General features: G+C 37.5%; 1 protein-coding gene across 22 annotated transcripts in view; it reads left to right on the top strand.

Annotated features, from left to right (window-relative positions):
• Positions 1-7,715: 7,715 nt before the first annotated feature.
• The window catches only part of ZNF644 (zinc finger protein 644), a 105,989-nt gene continuing 92,414 nt past the window's right edge, over positions 7,716-21,290 (top strand). For 4 of the 22 annotated variants that reach the window (XM_081486501.1, XM_081486483.1, XM_081486494.1 and 1 more), the window contains exons 1-2: positions 7,895-8,023; positions 8,804-9,400. The gene's annotated coding sequence lies outside the window, so the exon portion shown is untranslated. Of the gene's footprint in view, positions 7,855-7,894; positions 8,317-8,803; positions 9,401-21,290 lie in introns of those variants that run through there. The other 18 variants (XM_081486484.1, XM_081486496.1, XM_081486491.1 and 15 more) reach the window with 8 other exon arrangements.

A 21,290-nucleotide genomic window follows, 5' to 3' on the forward strand; every position in this document is an offset into this window, starting at 1 on the left:
ATGATGGCTACTCCATTTCTTCTAAGGGATTCCTGCCCACAGTAGTAGATATAATGGTCATCTGAGTTAAATTCACCCATTCCAGTCCATGTTAATTCGCTGATTCCTAGAATGTCGACGTTTACTCTTGCCATCTCCTGTTTGACCACTTCCAATTTGCCTTGATTCATGGACCTAACATTCCAGGTTCCTATGCAATATTGCTCTTTACAGTATCATACCTTGCTTCTATCACCAGTCACATCCACAACTGGGTGTTGTTTTTGCTTTGGCTTCATCCCTTCATTCTTTCCGGAGTTATTTCTCCACTGATGTCCAGTAGCATATTGGGCACCTACCGACCTGGGGAGTTCATCTGTCAGTGTCCTACCTTTTTGCCGTCTCATACTGTTCATGGGGTTCTCAAGGCGCTAGGACCTAGTCGCCTATAAATTCCCTTTGTGTGAAATAGGAAAGAGGAGTTCAACAAAGATCCTGTCTGAGCAAAGACACTGAAAAAGTTAATACTCCATGCAGAAGAATTAGGCATAGGCTGATGCAGGCCCACTTGTGCAAGAATTGCTTCACAAGAAAAGGCACTTTGTGGGAAGAAAATGACATCCTTTTCTGAAGAGCAATTTAGCCCTGTTCTAAGGGAGAAGGCAATGGTACCCCACTCCAGTACTTTTGCCTGGAAACTCCCATGGACAGAGGAGCCTGGTAGGCTGCAATCCATGGGGTCACTAAGAGTCAGACACGACTGAGCGACTTCACTTTCACTTTTCACGTTGACGCACTGGAGAAGGAAATGGCAACCCACTGCAGTATTCTTGCCTGAAGAATCCCAGGGACGGGGGAGCCTGGTGAGCTGCTGTCTGTGGGGTCGCATAGAGTTGGACATGACTGAAGCGACTTAGCAGCAGCAAGGGACAAGAACTGGTGAGTGGAGAACAGGCTGGATTTTAGCCTCTATGCACCTTGGCTAAGAATTTTTGTGCAGGGCAGAAACTCCACAGCTGCACATAGTGACCATGGATTTTTCACTACATTCTCAGCAATGAGTAGTAAAGGCATAACACACAACAGGTAAATATTGAAAAGCAGTCCATAAAAATAAAAACTTAGATTAGGGCCCCTAGTACTGCCTCAGTACCAGTGTGTATTCCAGATGTGTATTATCAGCTAGTGACTATGGAGGTTCCTGGCAAAAAAATGGTTGTGTAACATGGGAGGCAGTCATGTCCAGCAGAAGGCTCACCAGTAGCTAATGAAGATAGTTTGTCATATCAAGGAGTAATGAAGTAGCTGGTAGGACCTGTTCCTAGTTTACATGAGCAATTTTCAAGGAAATTTGCAGGGGTTTTAGGGTTCTGCAGTAAAAAGTGTAACAAGTCCAGTGAAGGTTTCTTCCGGGTTACTTTAGAAGGAAAGAATGCAGTTGTGTATAAACTATCCTCCAATGTTCTATATCTCTTGGGAACTTAGCTCAAGTTCTGTTCAGAGTATGAATTGAGGAGACTAAACTTTGATACAGATTTGAACTTAAACAGTAAGCTAGAATATACTGCAACAACAACTAAATTTGTGAAAGTTGATTTACCAAAACAGACAGGGAAATTTCTAAAACAATGTCAGGTAATTATTCTAAGATATCACTCACTGAAAAGCATGCCATTATTTTACGTACCCCTAAGCAAGAAAAAAAATGCCAATACAAACTATGATTTTTAAAACATATCTCGATTTCAGATATGTTACAGTAATTTTTTTAAAAGTGTTACAGAATTGGTGAAATATGGATTATAAAATATAGATTATAAAATCACATTTTTGTGCTTCTAATACACTGCTATATATCTTTAAGGAAAACATAAATTATTTCCCTGTGAGAGCAAAGTAATAGTTCAAGTTCCCTTGATAGGTACATCTTCATGGCAGAGTACAGTTTGCTATCAAAGTTTCATAACACCATCTGTTAAGATCATTTTCATATAATTCTATGCTCATTGAACAAGTAATTTGGTGTTCCTGGGACCCTTCTCTACAGGGGAAAGACTATGTTGACCAATATGCCAGAGTATTCCATTACACTTGGCAGTCACAACTTTTACTATAAATTAATATATCACCATGTGATTTATACATTAGTATTCACAAGTTCCATGCATCTGAGCTCAATCAATTCTATTCTAGCTGATTCTCAACCTGCAAAGCTAAGAGCTAAACTCTAGAGGAAATGACTCCACAGCATTATCACCATGTGAGGCACTAGTTGAAGCTCTTTCTTTGTCAACTTTAAAACACAAATAGCACTTTGAGCATGACTTGTGATCTATTTGACCAGAAGATATTTGTGAGCTGAATGTGTTCCATTTACCTTCACATCTTCCACAGGGCCCAGTATAATGCTCAGAAACTGAAGGTACCACATGGATATTAGAAGAGAGATGGCTCTAAATTTCAGTGCATCTCTCAGGTATGCCTGGAGGTCGCCCACAGTCATTCTACATTGAGGGTGATGTATGGCACTCAGAAATGAACCTGAATAAGAATTTGCAAGAGAGTTTTTAATGTCTTGGAATAAAAAAGTGAAGAAAAAAATAAAGATGACATTATCATGTTACAGGGACTTCACAGGAGGCTCAGTGGTAAAGAATCTGCTTGCAGTGCAGGAGATACGGGTTTGATCTCTGGGTCAGTAAGATCCCCTGGAGAAGGAAATGGCAACCCACTCCAGTATTCTTGCCTGGGAAATCCCATGGACAGAGGAGCCTGGCAGGCTACAGTTCATGGGGTTGCAAAAAGTTGGACGTGACTGAGTGACTGAGCACAGCACTATCATCTTCTATTTTCAGACCTGCATTTCTAATTTGAACTTAGTGTTTCCTAAATCTATTTTTTAAACGTTGCAACGACCATTCTTTCCCTTCTTACATGTTTGGAAAACTTAAGTAAATAATACATGATAGAGATTATGATGTTCATTTTGAAGATATTTAATTTCATTTACAGTTGACTAGAAATATCACGGAGAAGGCGATGGCACCCCACTCCAGTACTCTTGCCTGGAAAATCCCATGGACGGAGGAGCCTGGTAGGCTGCAGTCCATGGGGTCGAGAAGAGTCGGACACGACTGAGCGACTTCACTTTCACTTTTCACTTTCATGCATTGGAGGAGGAAGTGGCAACCCACTCCAGTGTTCTTGCCTGGAGAATTCCAGGGATGGGGGAGCCTGGTGGGCTGCCCTCTATGGGGTCGCACAGAGTTGGACACGACTGAAGCAACTTAGCAGCAGCAGCAGCAGAAATATCAAAGCCCAATTTCTATTTATTACCATGAAGCTAAAGAAACACATTTGTATAATTACATCTCCCAGTTATTGATTACAAAGGAAATCAATACATATAACACAATACTTTGGCTTACTATTTTATGTTCATTTTCTTTAGTGAAACACACGAGATGGCTGAAATTATGGATGCCCTTTTTGCTTGGATGGATCTCAACCAAATATTCTGAAACATCTGGAATCTCTCACTCTAGAAAAAATAAACAATGAAAGCATTTCTCAAGTTTAATATGTGTGAAAGTTCGATGTAGAGAGAGCCTTCTTACCAGGATAACTCTGGTAAATTAGTTGTCAAGAATCCTCAAGTGGTGGTATCTATAGCTTGAGATTAGTCTAATCACTTCATCTTGTCAGGTTTCCAGAGTTGATCAGACTGTTGCTATTTCCCCTTTTTCCTTTTCATTTGTTCCTGAACCCACTGTAGTGGACTGAGCCACTTCACTGACCTTGCTTTTACCAAGGTCACCAATGATCTTAGACACCCAATAAATTCCGCTTACTTATGTAACTTCTCTGCTGCATTTACTCAGGACGTGCAGACCCTGCTTTGTGCTCACCAGTCCCATTTCCTTTTCCTCCAGGGCATACAGCTCAACTACACTTCTCAGCTGCTGCCTGCAGTTAAGTGGGGCCACGTGACTAGATGCTGACTAGTGGAAAGTGACAAGTGATGTGTGCCACTTCTGGGCTTGGCCCTTCGACTTTCTACACTCATGATTCTCCATGTGTGTTCTCTCTCTTTCCAGGGGATCTGGTAGAAGATGCTAAGACCTTGCTGCTGCTGCTGCTAAGTAGCTTCAGTCGTGTCCGACTCTGTGCGACCCCATAGACGGCAGCCCACCAGGCTCCCCCATCCCTGGGATTCTCCAGGCAAGAATACTGGAGTGGGTTGCCATTTCCTTCTCCAATGCATGAAAGTGAAAAGTGAAAGTGAAGTCACTCAGTTGTGTCTGACTCTTCTCGACCCCATGGACTGCAGCCTACCAGGCTCCTCCGTCCATGGAATTTTCCAGGCAAGAGTACTGGAGTGGGGTGCCATTGCCTTCTCCTTAGGGGAGGGCAAAGTCAGATGACAGAATGAACTTAGGTATTTAAATAGCTGCTTTGAGACTTGCCCTCCCCTTCCTAATAACTTCAGTGGAGTGTGATGAGAATAAAAATGAAACTTTACTGTGATAAGCCATTGAGGTTTGAGATTATTATAGTAGTAAGCTGTTACCAATACTTCATTGGCTTCTGTGATGCTACACTCTTGCCTAAATCTCATATCCCTTTATCACTTCATTTCTTATTTTCTTGGACTGGTCTACTCATTCCTTAAATATTTTTTTAATCTGCATTTCCCTAGCCCACTGTTTTCTTCCTGTACATATGTTCTGCGAACAAGTCTACATACTCTCCTGGTTTACTTCTGATACGCTAGTGAGTTAGAGTAGTAAACGTGTTCCCAAATATTAGATATAATTCTTACTAAATATGTGTATACTAAATCTATTTTGTATCATTTTATGAAGTTTTGTTTTAACGATTTTGAAATCTTTATTATTGATTTCCTCATCTCCATTGCCTGATAAATTGAGAGTTCATCATATCTTTTTTCTAGTTCTTTTATTGGACTATAAAAGCTCTTCATCTACTCAACTATTATTTGTTGAATATGTGCAAGGAACTGTCTTATTCCTTTCTTTGCTGACAGCACCTAGTACAGTGCCTTGCATGGTTCAGGCAATTTGTGAATGTTGATTGAACTGAATAAAATTATTTATTGCACCTAGTACAGTGCCTTGCATGGTTCAGGCAATTTGTGAATGTTGATTGAACTGAATAAAATTATTTATTGCATGGGCTTTCCTGGTGGCTCAGACGTAAAGAATCCGCCTGCAATGTGGAAGACCTGAGTTCAATCCCTGGGTTGCGAAGATACCCTGGAGAAGGACACGGCAACCTACTCCAGTACTCTTGCCTGGAGAATCCGCATGGATTATTGGCAAGCTACAGTCCATGGGGTCAAAAAGAGTCAGACATGACTGAGCAGCTAAGCATACACACACATTTATTGCTTACTTGCTATGTAAAATCTCTTTGCTGGGGCTAGTGTGAGACAAAAATAAATATATGGCTTGATCTCTGTTTACTCTCTTCATCTCTCTCTATGTCAAACATCCTCCTACTTCCACCCCAATTAGCAAATGTTTCCTAACATTTGGAGTTCCAGAAATGAGACTGCCTTACAATTTTGGTACTAAGAGGTAGGTTCTCTTACAGTGAGGCCCTAAGATAAATCCAAACTTTGACTTGATTTTATTACTAGGATACTTTTTTTTATATTAAAGTACAGTTGGTTTACAATATTGTGTTAATTTCTGCGGCAAATAGTAGATTAATTGATGTTCATTCTTTTTTCTTTCTGCCTGAATTTCAGAAGTATTGTAATGTGGAGAATTAACTGTTTTTTTCTACCATGAAATTGCATTTTCTTTTACTTAGGTCATTTGACACCATATGTACCTTTACTTTGTATCTTTTATTGGGTAATCCCATTCACTGGAATAACTAATACATTCATATATTGTGCTGATACTGTCAGGTTTTAACACTGATTACCAATAACCCGTTTTGCTTTTCCTTTCTTCCTTGTTTTCAAGGATTCTTCACCAGGTGTATTCATCTGTGCTTTGTGAATTTTCTCCCAAGATGTTTTCCACATCTTGATTTTCATTCTCAACTGCAATTTTTTTTTTTAATGTCTTTAAATATTTTGGCTTAGAGCCACATAACTGATCCTTGGATTTTTTGACTTGCAATTTTCTTTTCTTTTTTGCAATACCATATTCAAAACGTTTGCCCTTTTCAAGGTTTCTCCCACTAATAGAAAGTTTTTTGACATCTATTTTGTTTATAAAGAATTTCATCAACCATTACTACTTTTACCATTACAGTTATTATCATTACTTATGCTACTCATATTATTTCTATAGTATTACAGTTTAGTTGCTTAATTCTAGTATAAACAAAAAGTTTCATTAGTGAAACAAGTTTCTGATCATGGTTGAGTTCTAAGTAACTCTATTTGCTGGTAGTGTGATCTGATGCCCATCAGTCAGTCGGGGTGTACATTCACAACAGAGTTTTATTGTTGTTGTTGGTAACTGCTTTGGTAGTGATAAATGTTGTAAGAATTTCCATAGTACATTATAATTTTATTTATTGTAAGTCCAATAGTAAACTGAGAATGTCCAATTTTAATGGATTCTGCAAATGAAATAACTCACAAGGCAAATCCCCCAAATTGGTTGAAAATATACATTTTATTGCTTACCCATTTGTGTAAATGAAGAAGAAAAATTTGTATTTTGAAAGAGTCCAGTCCAAGAGCTGTGTGACTCTGAGAAAATTACCTAACATCTCTTTGCCTCATTAGGTTTTAATGAAATTAAATGAGTTAGAACAATCCTTGGTAAATAGTAAGCACTCCAAAGTATTAGCTATTATTATTAACTAATTCAGCAAGTATAAATACCTGTCATTTGGAATCTATGTTTGCTGATAATGATGATGAAGTCACCATCCTATAGGAAAGAGAATGTTTCTCATTCTCCTCAAATACCTGCAATTACAGTGTATTCCTCTGAATGCCAATAACATCTAATGAAAGCTTTTTTTTTTCCAAGTGAGAACCCAGAGATTCAGAACAGCCAAAGAACTTAGTAAGGCAGGACTAGTAGATTCTTCAGGGACTTTTGATTCGTGTCAAACATGTTAGCAACTTTTTGTTGGCTCAGTTTAAAAGCAAAGAGAGTAACTCCTCATCAGTGTTCCTCAAAGTGTGGTTTATGAGGCTGTCCTCAGACTCTGAGGTGGATATTTGTTTCAAGTTTTTTAGAACTCCCTAGGCTACTAATTGTTTGAAGGGTAACCAGTATATCAGGTGTTTCTTATATAACTTTAACTTGGAGACTCAAAGCACATTCAGTAATGCATGGAGAAAGTATCCTCACAGAATCAAATTGGACCAAAGCCAGGGCACCTTTTAGGGCAGGCCTTCCTACACTAACTGAGATACTACGTTTGATGCTCTGCTTGGTCATCAAGCATTTCCCAATAATCGGTCCTCTTAAGATCCAGAAAACTTCTTCTGCCATGACTCTACAATTGTGACCGGCAAGCGTGGGTTCTTTAGCAGTTTTCCTCAACAGTAGGAGAAGAAAAGGAATTGTGCCACTCTCGTGATCGTGGAACCCAAATATGGGTCTGTTCCACCTTAAAGGGCCTAAGCTTGCCTAAGTGTTTGGGTCTTGCAGAGTTTGGGCACCACCATATTTGGAGCGTGCCTACTTTGGGGCGGGAACCTCCTTGAGAGTGATTAGGTCAGCGCTGGGGGAGGTGACCTTGTTGGGTTTCTGGCACCCGAGAACAGTAGTGCACTGTTTCTGCTGCCCGGGTTGGTGTAATTGGCCCAGACACTCCACCAGCGCGAGGCCGCCCAGGAGCTCCTCGCTGGCCGCCCCCGCGGCCCGTAGGTCGGTAAGAGGCGGGAAAGCAGCGCGCCTGCGCCGTGGGAACCGGGGCCGCAGGCGAAAAGCGGGGAGCGGAGGGGGGCCGTTGGAGCCGAGTAGCGTACTGAGCGGCGTGTGACGCGGGGACGCCGCGCGCTCCCAACGTCGCCCCGGTTTGACGCACACGGCACCAAACTGTGAGTTTCAGGGGTTATTTGGTCGGAATCGCCGGGACCCGTGTGGGTTTCGGACCTCTGGGCTGTGGCGGCGGCGGGCCTGAGGGTGGCGGAAGAACTTGGGGGGGCCCGGCCTTCGGCGCTCGGGCCCGGGGAGCTACGCCCTAGGCTGGGTCCCAACCATCCAAAAGGACGCATTTTGCCGCACAGGCTAAGATGGCGGCGGCGGCCGAGGAGGCGGAGTTGGTGCTACACAAGGAGCCCGGGCCCCGGGTTCGGGGAGGCGGCGGCCGCGGGGGGCGGCGGAACCTGAGGTGAGCGGCGGCCGCCGCCGCGGGGCGGGACTCGACGGAGGTGGGGAGGGGGGACTTTACCACGGCGGCGTCGGAGGATCCGGTAGCGGACACAAAGGGGTTGAGCTGGGCACTAGACTTGGGGGTTTTGTTTAGTCACATGAAGCCGAGCAGCCAGTGAGCAGTAGGGGGAAGGGGGCCGAGATCAGGCGGCTTGGGGAGCCTGGCGGTCGCCATTGCAATGCACTGAGTAACGGGGCGGTCCGAGAGCAGTCACCAACCCCCTCTCCTCGGGGCTGCTCCGTCTCGGCCAGAAGCGTAGGCTCTGGCGTTAACTGTACACACCCCTCCCCTAACGTGGGACCAGGACCGCATAGCCCTCCCCTCCCCGTGTTCTGCAAGATCTTATGCCGCTAGGTGCCTGGGAAGTAACAGCAAGAGGTAAATCGCTCAAAGTGGGTTGCCAGGGGCTTGGTGGGTGTCCAGCTAAAGCTTTTTGCTTCTCCAGGTCTGATTCCCTGGCCTTTGTGTCCCTGGGAGCTTAATCTCTGCCAGAGGAAAGCAGGTGTGCTCCACTTCTCCCGTGAACCTGAAGATGAGTTGTCCCAGACCCTTCTCAGTGATTGGAAACTTAGGTGGTGGAACTAACGGTTTCTTGTTACGAGACTTCCACAGACGACTCTCGTGTTGGGATCCATCCATGGTTTAGCAACATTAGTGGAAAACTTTTCTTGAACTGTTTAAGTAATATTGATACAAATCTAGTTGTTATAAAACTTTCATGTCTAGAGTTAAGATTTTGTGTGGTCCTTGAGAAGTACTCAACGAGAGAAACACAGTTGAGGTCCTTGATGGTCCTGTTTCTTACACAAGTTAATAATATCGTCAGCAGAAATAACCAAAACACCATCATCTATTCTGGCCAGTCCTAACTAATGCCAGGCTTGTTGCATCCGGATGATAGATTAGATTTGCCTTAATAGTATATTGTCTCTCTGCAGTAGTTTAGTTACGTAGTTTTGGTCCCACAAGAAAAAGAGCATTTAAAAAAATAGACAACTCAAATTTCTCAAAGGAAACCTGCTGTTTGCCTTCAGTCATATGTGTAAGTATCCAGGAAACTTGATGGCAGCAATATTTTACATCCATAGATTTTGTAAGGAAAAATTAGTGTTTATAAAGAAGTTACAATTTAGATATTTTAATAAGTAAAGCATGAAGCCTTGACTAGTATTAATGTACCTTGCTAGTATATATTTACATTGCTGTCAAAATCGTGGTGGTGTGAGTTTTAGAATTTCTAACATAATTTAAAATTACGTATGGCACCTACATCTACAACATACTTTGTATATTTGTAATATTCTAAATACAAAATTTGGAAACAACTAATGTTTTGGTCAGGTCACATTAACAAGTTAAATTACTTTATTGAAGGGATAGTTAAACATATTTATATAACTAACTTTAGATCTGTTTGAATTGAAATTTGAACTTTTCAGCTTTTCTTAAAACTGATTTTCCTTGTTTTGTGTTGCCCCCTCTTTTAACTTTTCTCCTAAGAGAAAACAATCTTGTATTAATGAGAGATACATTATTATCAGCAAAATTATTATTGAATCATATAGTTTTAGCTTAGAAGGAATCTTCGAGAACGACTAGTATTACCCTCTCTTACAATATTTTGAGGGCCAAAGATGATTAAGTTTTGGGTGCAATGGGAAATCGTCTCTCAGCTTCCATCTCATTGGTCTTTTCATTGGTCACATTGCTGGAATAAGGGAGGTTGACCATCTGCAACTAATCATGGTTATAAAACAAAACAACTGAGTATGTTTGCGAGTACTTGTTATTTACATACTGTTATACTGATGAGAAATTCTGTGACAATAATTGAAAACGTGTATCTAACTTGATATGGTGACGTTTTAAAGTGACTTCTAAAGTGAAACAAATTCAGATACAAAATACAGACATATCAGATAATTTCAAAGCAATGTTGCTTTTGAACTTTGAGGTTTTCAAAATAATCTTGACTAAGAAACTTAAAAAACAAAACAGCGTGATAAACTTCTGAGAAGTTTGAAATAATTGCAGTTACTACCAGTTATTACATAAGAAATGAGGTAGATGCTAATGCCTTTCGTTTTCTAATAACATTTTAGTTGGATAGATGGACATGCCACTTTGACCACGTTAAAAGCAGCCTAAGACTAACTAGTGTACTGTTGAATAGTGAATCTGTAAGATCTGTTAGGAAATTCAACAACTAGTAAAATCATTTATCCTGGGGTCCCACAGTTATCTTTAACGTCTTTGGATATCATGTTTAACAACAACAGGTACATTGTCTTTACGTTTTAAAGCTTTTATGGATCATTTAAGGCTCAGTTAAATTACTGATTCTTCTAGGAAAGTTGATATATTTCTTAATTTGCAACACTATATGAGTGGACTTAAATATACTTTGGTCTTGTGATAATTAGGATTACTTCTGGATTATTTGTAATTATGAAGTGAGTCTGTTGCCTGCAAACGTTAAGCTTTTTGCAGGTTTAATTTGTCATTTGAGTTATAAGAAAGGGAGAATTTTATTGTGGTTGAGTTGTGAGACTATATTGGGTAACAAGAGGGGAAAATACAGACTCAAGGACAGTTGAAGTGGTGGAGTTACTTGTCATTTAAACAGTTTAAAGAAATTGGTTGTTAGAAGAGATCAGGTTCATCTTTCTTTCACCCCAAATGCATTGGTAGTGTATAGGGTTACTTATTTAGGCTCTTCTCAGAATGTGATTCTAAGGGAAAGCAGGGGATCTCATTCTTGTGGAGATGCTTTTCTCATGACTGCTTTTCAGGCATATATTAAGGCAGCTGTAGCAAGCTGAATCCAGAAATTGGAATGTTGAATTATCTAGCCCTAATTTTATAGAACACTAGTTTTTAACAGTTTTTTTTTAAAGTTTTTAATTTATAGTTTATAAAACATAATAAAGGATGGATAGTATAATATTTTAGATATTCAAATAAGCTCTTTTTTTTAACATTTGTTATTAATCTCTCTGGTATAGTCTGCTTTGTAAATATTAAACAAAATTATGTAGCACTGACTGAAGCAGTTCTAGAAGTAGTATTTTAATTCACATTTATTAGGTGGGAATAGCTGCTTTTGATAGTGCCATTTGCACCACTGAATTTTGAGAGAACTGAGAGTAATCAAATTGAGAATAATCAAACTGATTCTAGCACTAGCTCACCCTGCTGGTTGACTATAGTATTTCTCTTCTTCCCCCTCGTACAACAAAATGAAACACCAAGATAAAGATCCCTTGAAATCTCAAAGCCAGAACACTAAATTCAGTTCGTGGTCTTTCTTCAGATAGATGGAGTCTACATGAAAAAAGTGTATTATTCTCTCTAGGGCCTCACTTGCTGTACTGTTTAATTTTTTTCTTAGATCTGCTAAAGCTAAACTGCCAAGTTACTATTTTCTTTGAATTTACTAGGAACTTTTATGTGATTAGAAGGAGTTAGTATGTTTTTGTTCCGTTAAGTCAAAAATAAAAGGTAGACTACTGAGAAATGTTAGCAGTCCTGTGAGATAACTTTCCAGGAGAAAAGTCCAGGAGGAATTTCAAGAGGATTTCAAGAAGAAGAGAAGAATGCTAGAGCAGCAGCAGCAGTGCCTACTTCTCTTAGATGAGGGAAAGTGAGACTGTATTGAGATTAGTGTTTCAAAGCGATTGCCCTTGCACTCTTCCTCTGCCTTCCCATTTCATTTGGAATTCTTGGAACTCTGATTTTGTAAGTAACTTTGTGAAAAGTATAGATGAGTGATTTGTTCCTTGAAATTTGATTTCTGTTAGTCTAAATTGTGGTATAAGTGAAGTTGGTTACAGTAATGAACATAAGGTTTTAGATGTTAGCCTTTTTAGTATGTATGTCATTCATTGAGGTTGAAAATGAAGTTTTATTTATTTTTTTTAATTGAAATGTAGTTGATGTACCGTATTATTTTAGTTTTAGGTGTACAACATAGTGGTCAACATTTATGGGATGATCACCACAATAAGTCTAGTAACTATCAGACCACATACAAAGTTATTATAATATTATTGACCATATTTCTTATACTGTATACTACTTCCCCATGACTTACTTATTTTAAAACTAGAAGTTTGTGCCTTTTAATTTCCTTCACCTATTTTGCCCATGACCTTCCCGACTCTGGCAATCACTCTGTTCTCTGTATCTATGGGAAAATACAGCTTTTAAAAGACTGTACAAAGTCAGGAAACTAAATATGTTAAGAGTCAAAAGGATAATTTAAAATTTAAAAATGCCTAATAAAGTGTTGTGATTAAAGTGCAGTTTATAAAGTGTATTTACCTGTTTTATATCAATTGTTTTTCTAATATTTATAAAAGATGAAAAATTGTATCCTTTTTTCCAGAGTATTTACCCTTTTACTTGAAAGCATAATATTTTTTTCATCAGTTTCTTGAGGAAGATGTTAAACATAACTAGTACTTTCAAAACACCACAATTATTGGGGGGGAAAGGAATCCTAATTATTGTTGAATAGGTTGTGCGGGATGGGAGGATAAGGTTTAAAAAGAGGAAGCATTGATGTAAAACTGGTGGGGTTAAAATCTAGCTCTGTAAGCACTACGCAAGTAGATTGAATAATAATATCTTCATAAAGGTTTGAGTTTATATTACATAATTCATGTAGTAAAGCCCTTAGCTTTCTGGTATGCGATGAATGCTGAATAAATATTAACTATCAAAATAATATAATAGTTATTATCACCATTGTTTAATTGTTTTCTCTACAGTAACTTGACTGGAGAAGGAAATGGCAACCCACTCCAGTATTCTTGCCTAGCAAATCCCTTGAACAGAGGAACTTGGTGGGCTACAGTCCATAGAGTGGTAAAAGAGTTGGACCCAACTTAGTGACTAAACAATGACAGTATCTTGAAATTTTCACTTGTCAGTGATCTGAAGCTGTATACTTTTTTTAGTGTTCCATTTTGAAGCTTATGTCTACAAAGAAATATAGGCACCAAAGTGTAGCATCTTCAGTTTTAGCAGCTAAAGCTATAACCAGCGTTAATATTTCAGGAACACATTTTCTTCTATGACTATCAAGTGATGAAAATAATAATAATAATGCATTTGGGAATGAGTGCATTTTAGTTCTTCCCAGCCAGTGTTTTGGTTTACTTTGTTACAACATCCTCAGTTTCTTCACTCCCCTTTACATTTTGACCATGAGGATGGTGGTGACCATTAGTAGAGAGAAGGGTGAGAGTCGCTATGTATGTTTGTATGTAAAGTACATATAAACCCCAGATGAGAGTGAGGAGTGGCTTCAGCAGAAGCAGGATTGAGAAGAAGAATGTTACCTTTTCACTGTTTAGTCTGGCTGAGTCAGGGGAATTTCCTCAAATAGCATTTCCTTTTGCTGTTTTCCTCTTCACACTTTTTGTTTTATATGTGTCTATGCTGGTTTAGTCTTAAACTTATTTCCCACTCTTAAGTTTTTCTTCTACCACCCACTTCCCCCACTACCAATACAAATTTTAAACTTTAAAGAAAATTGTAAAAGGCAGCTAGTAAAAGTACTTTTTAAGTTCACATGAGGAGAGGTGTGAGTATGAAATATTAGAAATTTAATATTTGTTTTAAAAATATTTCAACAGTTTGGAAAAGGAAGACAGGGGAAGTCACCCATAATCTTGTCACCAGTATATAATCATTCATAATAAAGGAAAGGAAGATGAGACTGACATTAATTAAGCATCTATTATTATTCCTTATAATGATGCTACTTTATATATATATATATATATTTATATTATATATTCCCACTTCATATGCAGGGAAACAAACTCAGATTTAGGTCATATAGACAGTAAACAGTAGAGCAGCCAAGTTTGAATGTAGGTATATTTTGACTACAGATGAGACCTTTCTGTTCTGCCTTCCTATCCTTTCATTCTGTATATCTGCCATTTTACCTTATTACATAATTTGTAAGTTTTGTTTCCTACTTATGAAACTTAACATTATGAAAGCATTTTTCTGCCTACCCTCTTTTCAGTTGGTGTCTTATTGCTCACATTGTTTATTCATACCCCCAAATAAAGGTTCTTTGTCTTGGCTGCTGGACGTTGGTACAGTGATATTGGTAAAAATGGAAGCTGCTTTTTTTTTTTAGTGAGTGACTAAGATGAAAAATAATCTAGTTTAATTAGAACTAATACTCTGGGATTAGAAATTTTATGAGTTTAATAGTACTGTCTGTCTGGTGAGACATTTAACACAAAATGGATAGGTATAAAATGTAGGTAACATTTTAACAGTTTATAGCCAAACGAAAACAGAACTTTTAAAATATTTTTATGCTCTGAAGTGTCTTAAGCTTCCTTGTTAAAAATCTTTAAAATTGATATTAAAATTAAATAGGCACTTAAATCAACTAGTTACTATTAATAATTCTTAATGTTATAATCTTTAGTATGTAAAAAGAGAATGGGCTTAATATAGAATTTCTTGGACTCATTGGGTGGTTGCCAAATAAATCTGTAATCTATAAATAGGTTGTATAGGTCAGTACCTGCAGGTAGAAATATGTTGAGCCACAATGTGATTTAAATTTTTTTATAACCACATTAAAAGATAAAAGAATAAGTAAAATTAACATTTTTGACTCATTTTATTTAACCCCATATATCGAAATACTGTCATTTCAACATGTACACATTATTGAGATACTTTACATACTTTTTTTTTCACACCAAGTCTTCAAAATCCAGTGTGTTACTTACTTAAAGGACGTCCCGGTTCAGACCAACAGACTCAGGCGCTCACAGTCGTGTTTTGGACAGTGCAGATATAGATAATAAGTTCTATACAAGTACCGAGAAAGGATAAAGTAGAAATTGAACTGAGTCTTAAGGATAGTTGAGAAAAAGAGTATGCTGGGGAAAGAACATTCCCATAAAGAAGTGATGGGAATTAGGAGACATTATTAGAAACCAAATAATAGGGTGGCTTGAATCCAGCTTAGGAAATTTGGTTTCTGTGTGTGTGTGTGTTAGATAAATGTTGGAGGTTGCCTAATCCCGTGTTTTGTGCATGAGCAGTTAATGAATATTGAATTATTATTTAAGTGAATTAATATGAGGCAGAGTTTAAGAAAAGTGCTGGCAGAATACTAACAAAGCCTTGTGAGTCTTATAGCTGGAAAGAGTTGCATTTAGGGACTATTGGTGTTCTGTGATTAGAAATATGATGGAGAATGATGGAAAAGGATGAAAATTGGGAAAAGATTTTTAGATTTTACCATTATTGGTGACTTGTTTTTAAATGTTTTACTTACATATAATTTACATATATTTAAATGCACCAATGTTATGAATACAAGTAAATGAAATTCCACAAATAAATACACCCAGTAACTTCAACCTAGATCAAGGTACAAAACATTTTCTGCACTGAAAAAGGTGCCTTGTGTCCCTTCCTATTAATTCTCCCTCAAAGAAGTAACCACTTTTCTGACCACCATCATCAGAAATAGGTTTGGCTTGTTTTCATACTTGCTAATGGCATATTCGTCCTTTCCCAATGTAGTGAGAGTTGATGCCTGAATCTATCTCTTTACTATTATTGGCATTGTTGGATAAATTTGGAGATAAATTAGATGATAGGTAGTTTGTACTGTAGGCCTTTTTCCCCCCAGTGTGATATATATCAACATCAGAGATGTTTTTTAGTTTTCCAATAGTAATCCTTTAGAGGTTAGTTTTATACCAAGAAAATTTGTTTAGAATGCAGAGATTTGAATTGCCTCCATAGGTAACAGTTGTCTGGCTTGCTTTCATTACAGTATCCTCTAGGCATATAGCCAAGAAGTAGGTAGAAGAGGTCTTGGATTGCCTCTTATATAGCTGCTTTTTGGAACCTCTTTATTAGGAGCTTCTAGGCATTATGTAAGTTAGGTTTCAGGCATTTCAGGTTGCTTAATAAGGTATTTGAGTATTTCTGATTGTGATCATAGGAGTAGAAATAAATTTTTGTACTTTTGTTTACAGGCAAGTATCCAATCTCAACCAGAAAGATTTTGCCATTTAAGTGTAAAGAATGAGAATACTACCTTAAGGAGAGTTGCACAAAAGTTTGAATGGTTAAAATCCATGAAGGACACTTTGTAAATTGATCTGCAATGGAATTATTGATCATGGTTTTTACTTGTGCTTCAGTAATTTTTTTGCAAATGTGATTAATGGTTACAGCATTGTTTTTCATGACTGTTGAGGACTGTAAACCTTATTGTAGTGTAACAATTGGTGCTTTGGGGAGAAAGATTTTTTTCTGAAACATGTATTCTTATAATAAAGTTATAAAAACTACATAACAATGAAAATATGTATCTTCACATTCTAGTATGCTTAGTTTTGAGGAATAGATGTGTTTTGTAAATTGTGCAGATGTGGGCATGAAAATACTTTCTCATTAATGTTTGGATTATGAATGTTTTTGAGCTTATGAATGAAAGTATTTATATGAAGTTTTGTTGTTTGGAATTTGTACCAAGTTTGCTTAATAATTTCTCGCTCCAAGAATTTTGTTATCTTGAAGAAATAAAACTCATCTGTGAACTTTTATTATGTAGGTTTTGTATTTGTGAAGTATAGAGGTCAAAATTGATTAGACATTGAAAAATATATTATTCTTAAAATATTAAGACTTTATATAATAGCTTTGGGGGGCTAGATTTAGAATATTACAAACAAAATAATTAGCATGCTGCTATAGCTTTCAGTTCAGTCACTCAGCAGTGTCCGACTGTCTGCAACCCCATGAGCTGCAGCACGCCAGGCCTCCCTGTCCAACACCAACTCCCGGAGCCTACTCAAACTCACGTCCATTGAGTCGGTGATGCCATCCAACCATCTCATCCTCTGTCGTCCCCTTCTCCTGCCCTCAATCTTTCCCAGCATCAGGGTCTTTTCAAATGAGTCAACTCTTCGCATGAGGTGGCCAAAGTATTGGAGTTCTCAGCTTCAACATCAGTCCTTCCAAGGAACACCCAGGACTGATCTCCTTTAGGATGGACTGGTTGGATCTCCTTGCAGTCCAAGGGACTCTCAAGAGTCTTCTCCAACACCACAGTTCAAAAGCATCAATTCTTCAGCCCTCAGCTTTCTTTATAGTCCAATTCTCACATCCATACATGACTACTGGGAAAACCATAGCTTTGACTAGACAGACCTTTGTTGGCAAAGTAATGTCTCTGCTTTTTAATATGCTGTCTATGTTGGTCATAACTTTCCTTCCAAGGAGTAAGCATCTTTTAATTTCATGGCTGCAATCACCATCTGCAGTGATTTTGGAGCCCCCAAAAATAAAATCTCTCACTGTTTGCACTGTTTCCCCATCTATTTCCCATGAAGTGATGGGACCAGATGCCATGATTAGTTTTCTGAATGTTGAGCTTTAAGCCAACTTTTTCACTCCTCTTTCACTTTCATCAAGAGGCTCTTTAGTTCCTCTTCACTTTCTGCCATAAGGGTGGTGTCATCTGCATATCTGAGGTTATTGATATTTCTCCTGGCGATCTTGATTCCAGCTTGTGCTTCCTCCAGCCCAGCGTTTCTCATGCATTCCAGTCCCCTATAATGAAAAGGACATCTTTTTTTGGTGTTAGTTCTAAAAGGTCTTGTAGGTCTTCATAGAACTGTTTAGCTTCTTCAGCGTTACTGGTCGGGGCATAGACTTGGATTACTGTGATATTGAATGGTTTGCCTTGGAGTTACAGCTTTAAGACCTGACTTCTGTGTGTAGAAAAATAATATTTAAGGGAAAGTTCTATGTTTTGTGTTTTGAAAAAGTGAATGTTATATTTGAATTTGGTTTTGGGAGATGTAATTTTTTTGAATTCAGAAAAACCTTTTAACTGTGGTTCTATTTCTCTCAGCCTTCACTTGTTTTAACTGGGTTAATTATTGTATAAAATTCATTTATACATTTATCACACTAGGATAAGAATGCAGGTATATAAAGCAAATGATGTGGTTCCTGCTCCAGAGAGGTCATTATCTAAGATACAACTTGAGTGCTTAATAATGAAATATTTGAATTACTGGATTTACACAAGGTGATATGAATAGTGTGTAGTAAGACTGAGAAAGCTTCCTGGGAAAAGTACTTTTTAACCTAGATTTTGAATAAGTATATTTATAGATTGGTGGGGAGGGAAGGGAGTATCAGCTAGGGTGAAGGTTTGTTAAAAAGCACAGAGATGGGAATTGTGGAATGCAAGTATTTTCTTTGTTTGAAGTAGAGTCTGTTTTAAATGAATGTGATAAAAAATAAAGCTTATAAGGTTATGACCTGAGCTGGAGGAATCTAAAAATGTTTGTGTTAAAAATAAGGAGTTCTACTAAAGGCCATTGAACAGAAATACATGAAGAAAAATGAGAAAGATCAGCAGCCAGATATGATTAGAGAAGAGATTAAAGTGAGAAGGGCCAGTTAGGGGTTGTTATCTTGGTGAATGGTAGAGAGGGTGTATTAAGAGTAAGAATGGATAGTTTTAAAATAAAACAGGTGAAAATATGGCTCCTAAGTTTGTAGTATAAAGTTAATATAAGAATGGCACCATTTATTAATACTGTCTTTTGGTGTTGAAAATAAGCTTATTTGGAGACACAGTTTACATATAAGTTACTAATAGTAATTGAGATAAAATTTGCCTTATCCTATTAAAAAACTTAGGAGCTTTTATTTATTTATTTTTAATTTATGAGCTTTAAAAAAAAACTTTGACAACTAAGTAAAGACCAAGAAAGTTATGCTATAGTGGTATTTTTTTTTAAATTGTTAGTACTGTCAACTAAAGAAATATTTGAGATGAATAGTAAGAGATTGTAATTGTATTGTTGAGTTTTGAGTTATAATAGTACATTTAAGGCATGCCTTAAGAGATATTCTAATTGGTATGGGAGTTGGTGTGAAAACAGAAGATAATAAAAATTAACAATCTGGATTACCAATGTTTAAATGTTTTAGAAATAGATATTGTTTTAAAATTTGGAAGCAGTTGTGAACACACTGCTCTTATTGGGGGAATCCCTAAAATGTAGTTCCCACTGGGCAATATTAGTTTCTGGTATTTAAGATGTGAGACGTTTGTCTTTACTGGAGTTTTTAAGAGTTCTTAAATTGAACATATACTGTTGTTTTAGAAGGGGCATCCCCAGTGGCTCAGTGGTAAAGAATCCGCCTGCCAGTGCAGGAAATGCAAGAGACATGGGTTTGATCCCTGGGTCGGAAAGATCCTCTAGGGGAGGGCATGACAACCCACTCTAGTATTATTGCCTAGAAAATTCCATGGTCAGAGAAGTCTGGCGGGCTACAGTCCAGGGGTTTGCAAAGAGTTGGACACAACTGAGCATGCATCCATTGTCTTACAATGAGTATGATTATTAGAAAATATGAATTAGAAAATATGAAATAGAATTATAAAATATGAAAAATTATAAAAATAATATAGTTTTAAAAGTATATTTCTGCCTCTTTTAGAGTTAGTAAATAGAACAGAGTTTAGGAGTTAATAGAGTCTTGGAGTTTTAAGATAGTATGTTAGTCTTATAACAAGTTTATATTTTAATCATTCTCATAGTTAATATAGGCTTAACTTTAATTAGTAAAGAAGTTACTGTGGTTTCTGGCACCATGGTAAAATAGGGAGGTACATTTGACTTCATCCAAGTTACCTGTTGAGACAAATGAGCTAAAGCAAAGGACAATAGTTTGTCCCCTACTGTCAGTGGGAAAAAGCATTTTTATCCATAGCGCTGAGATTGGAGTTTCTATGTAGACAGAGTGGTAAAGGATGACAGCAGAACTGTCTACTGTTCCATGAATATTCGATGATCTAATGGTTTGGATAGGAAACTTGCCTGAAAACCTTTCCCTGAACCTCATTCTTGAATAGTTCCCTATTAAACTCTTTTTGTGGCTGCAAACTTACTGGAAATAGACCCATCCTTACCATCTCTGCCATAGGTCTCTGCATGCTCATAAGCAGTGAAAAATCACAACATAAACAAGCAGAGCCAGCAGTTTAAACAGGATGGAAACTAGGAAACCAAATTGACTATTCCATATATATTGATCCTACTGAAACAGCTCATACAGGAAGGAGGTAGAAGAGGAGATAGAGGTATCTCTCTGGCTGTGGTGGAATCAAAGTCTTATGCTATGGCAGTGAATGTCTTAATGGTGGCATTGCCATTAGAGTGATACAAATGGTATCCTAAGTAGATGTCCTTTGGTGTGATATTGCTTGCCTAATTATCTCCTGGCTTATCTCCTTTTCCTCTCCGTATTTCCCAGCTTTCTGTCAAGTTTGGTTACCCAGTACCCTTCTAACAGCTTTTTCTTAATTTAATTGGGATAGATTTCTTTCCCAGTCTCCTCCCCTTTATAAATTGAAATTAAAAATTTTTGTTTTGTGATTTTATAAGAGTTTTATCTAAGTAAAAATAGCAAATGTTTGAAATGAATGGCAAAAATAATACTAGACATTCATATCAAGCAAAGACTAAAACTTTTCTAGTCCAAAACCTTTGAATGAGAAAAGGAAAATTTTTTTAATTAATAAAAAATTAGACCACTAAACAATAGTCGGTTTGAGCATTTGTGTGATAAACTCAAATACCATTGAAACATATGAGGTAGGTTTTTTAAGAGAAATTGGTAACATCAGTCTTTTTGAGGAGATTTTAATTTACCTCTCAGAATTTAATAGATCAAATAAACAAAAATTAAGGCTATAAACATTTGGATAGCAATATGCTTTATCAGGTATATGTCAAACTTTGTTCCCAATAAATACACATCTTTTCCAATTTATGTGAATTAAAAAAATTTTTCTAATGTCAGGCTTCAAAGAGAATTTGAAATTTTAAATAAGAAATTGT

Source organism: Giraffa tippelskirchi, chromosome 5 (assembly GCF_054371585.1).
Source record: "Giraffa tippelskirchi isolate mGirTip1 chromosome 5, T2T-mGirTip1v1.2.pri, whole genome shotgun sequence".
Taxonomy (NCBI): Eukaryota; Metazoa; Chordata; class Mammalia; order Artiodactyla; family Giraffidae; genus Giraffa; species Giraffa tippelskirchi.